The following is a 3,506-nucleotide window of genomic DNA, read 5'->3' as shown; positions in this document are numbered from 1 at the left end:
CCACAAGGTCGGTGGTTCAAGCTCACCAGTCACTCCTCAGAAACCCTACACAGGATCACTCTGCCTTAGAACTAATTTGACGACACTTAACAACAAAAGACCCTAAAATGAAACACAAACAAGCTTTTTTTTGTTGTTTCTTTTATCTAGAAATGTTGTTGTTGTTTATGTTTTATTGTGAATTATGTGATAGTTTACATGGGAGAACATTAGTTTTACATTCATTCTATCATATATCGTTTTATTGCCATGGTTAGAAACCCCTCCATGCATCATCAACTAACCAAAGGGTATACCCTGCAAACCTGCCCACCGCCACACACCACCACCCCCACCACCCCCCGGTCGTCAACACACAGCCCCTCTCCCTCTCTGGATCTCCAGCCCCTAGCTGCTCCATCTCTCCATGTCATGGTCTCTGTCTCCATCTCAGGCATTACTGCTTCTCTGGGTAGGGTCCCACTCTCCACTCTTTTCCATTGATGGTCCTAGGGACCTCTGCTCCTAAACTGAAAAGTTAATCACCCCCCTCCTTGCTATAAAACGTCTACCTTTACATTTCCAATCCTCATAATCAGTCCTGATAACAATTATTCTCTATTGAAACACAAGAGACCTATCTGCATTTCATCAGCCCTGCCTAGACAGATTGGATACCACTCAGTGGAGATTCTACCTTCCTCCAGGCCCTCTGGATCTAGGTTCCCTCTTGAAAGCTTGTAAGCCAATCACTTCTTGCCTTTATAGTCCCCCACCCCCATTTTGGGTAGCCAATGTCCAAGTTGCCCATCCATGTCTACTTTGTGTGTGGAGGGGGTGGGAATGATTCTTGCAGTAAGGATTTGTTTCCTCTTTTGAGCTACTACATCCATAGGTGTAGGTCAAGTTCATCAAATTGTATCAGATTACACTTTTTTTTCCTCTTCTTGCTTCTAGTTGTGCTCTGATCATCCAGTCATTGAAGCCAGGTCAAGTGGGTATTATCTGCAAGTGTGGGTGTTCTTGCGCATATCCCCTCTCTTCTTATCAGCTGGATGCTTCTCTCTCCACTCTAGTTCTCTGTGGCTGTGTCACTGACTCTGGGCCCAAGAGTCCCCAGGTCTTGCCACACTGCTGGCTGACCAGGTCTCCACCCTGGTTCACAGGAGTCTATTGAACATTGTAGGGCTTAGCTTGCAGCTTCATTGCTGTTTTTCCCTCACTTCCCTTATGGGTGACGAGCGTGGTCACCAATCAGACAGAGCGTGTATTCCCATGAAGTCATAGTCTTGGAAGAGGGTCAAACAAGATGTTAAATTTGCTTTTCCTTCTCCTTTGAGATAGTTTTTTAAGAATATAAAAACTACTAAAATATGCTTTTATGACAAGTTTTGTTTTTCTAAAATGAGTCTCTTGGTTTAGTCAAGGGTTCAGGAGCATAAAGGATTACCCAGCGCATTATTCAAAATAATGCATTTATTCAACGGACATCTTAATTTTCTTTGTCTTCTTCTGAAGGGAAGCTGTGGGAATGCCTGAAAGTCATGCAGTCCTGTGAATCTAAAACACTTTTACTGAAACTTGATTCCTTGAGCCAGAGGAAGGTCCTTACTGCAGGTGATGATACATGCACTGTTTCTAGGCATCACTACCAGACTCTCTACCACCAGCAGTATGTTTCTCGACTCAGGCATTGAGTATCTTGGTTCTTGATCACTTAAATATGTATTTTATATGATCAGTAATAAAATTATCTAGTGATACTTATGATTTATTTGCCACTATTTTGTTCTTAGAATATATTCCATTAAGAATATTGGTTACTTAGAATATTTTTTCTGTATGGACCTGGTGTGGCACTGTACTATAAGCACTGAACTGCTAACCACACCTCCAATTTTGGCCCCACTTGTTGGAATATTAACATGTACAATGCCACAGTCTGATCCCCTAGGGCCAAGCCAGCATAAGATTCTTCCCAAATCCTTGGTAAAAATGCTACTTGAAAGCCCCTGTCTTACTTCATTATTCCATGCAAAGACCTCTTCTTCGTTCTTGAATTTAAACACATAAAGAATCGGAGCAAAAGTCTCTGTATGTGCAATGGATGCATTATGGGCAAGACCTGTCACAATCGCTGGTTCCACGTAATTTCCAGGGCGATCCATAACCTTGCCACCACAGACTACAGTGCCACCTTCTTTCTTTGCTTCTTCCACTGCCCCAATGAACACGTTCACTTCATGTTTTGTGTGGAGTGGCCCTTAGAGAACATTAGAGTCCCAGGGGTTCCTGACATGGATCTGTGCATAGGCCTTTTTCAGTTTATCTACAACTTCATCATGGATACTTCCATGTAAAAACTGTCGCCTCACAGTGGTACATCTCTGGCCAGCTGTCCCCATGGCTGCAAAAAGAGGTGATGGAACGACTAAACTGAGGTCCGCATCCTCAAAAGCAATAATGGCATTATTTCCTCCAAGTTCTAATAAACTTCTCCCAAACCATTCCTGAACCATAACGGCCACCTGTTTTCTCACCTGCATGCTCCCAGTGCAAGACAGCAGGTTCACCTGCTCATCTTTGGCCATTGCTGTGCCAATATCTGCTCCTCCACAAGTCACGGAACAAATTGCGTCAGGCAGTTTGTTGTCCAAAAACATTAGTTTTTAAAAATCAAAAATATATGAGAATATAGACAGAGGAATCTTACTTCCATTCCTGTCTTCTCCCCATGTTCCCCTCATCCCTTATAACTATCTCTTTACTCTGAAAATCAACAGCTCAAAGGAAAAACTTAATTAAACATTTACCCTATCTTTGGGAAGGAACTGTAATTTATCTCTAGTTGATAATTCTTTACAAAAAAAAAAATGCCAGCTAAATAATATGGAAAGATTCATTCACTGAAAATCTCCTTTATGCAAAACTCACAGAAAAATTCAGAAAAGGGTATTACAACCATTGGGTAAAAGATGGTTTCAGAAGAGGATAGCATAGTACCATCTCCAATGTATCAGTTCTAAGAGTACTTGCTCATTGCAAAAGGAAAGGATCCATTTAAAATCGATTCCTGGTAGTATCATCCTAACCAAGCGATGAAACTTGGCATTATGTGCTTACTGATGGGCAGAAAGGAACCCTGGTAACACAGTGGGCTAACTGAAAGGCCAGAGGTTTGAATCCACCAGCTGTTCCGTAGTAGAAAGATGAGGCTGAGTCTGTAAAGATTTAAGTCTTGAAAATCCTATAGCACAGTTCTACTCTGTCCTGTAGGGTTGCTATGTGTCTGACGGATGAAATGTGAAATGCACAGCATCAACTATAAAACATTCCTGCCAAAAACGTTTTAAGATCATTTTAGTCAAGCTTTCAGAATAAGCTTCTAGTTTATGTACTGTCTGGGATAGAGGAACACATTAAACAATCAGACAAAACCAGAGTATGGTCTGTTCTATAGGACAAATCTGGTCTCTTCAAATTGGCAATGTCAGAAGAGGGAAGTGACAGCAGACTTCTAGGTTTAA

At 41.7% G+C, this 3,506-nt stretch overlaps 1 pseudogene; it reads right to left on the bottom strand.

The window, feature by feature from the left end:
* Window positions 1-1,550: 1,550 nt before the first annotated feature.
* On the bottom strand, window positions 1,551-2,642 carry LOC102842053 (annotated as a pseudogene).
* Between the last annotated feature and the right edge of the window lie 864 nt (window positions 2,643-3,506).

This window comes from Chrysochloris asiatica, unplaced genomic scaffold (assembly GCF_000296735.1).
Source record: "Chrysochloris asiatica unplaced genomic scaffold, ChrAsi1.0 scaffold00216, whole genome shotgun sequence".
NCBI lineage: Eukaryota > Metazoa > Chordata > Mammalia > Afrosoricida > Chrysochloridae > Chrysochloris > Chrysochloris asiatica.
Note: the sequence above shows the minus strand (reverse complement) of the source record. Positions and strands in the feature narration are given on the sequence as shown.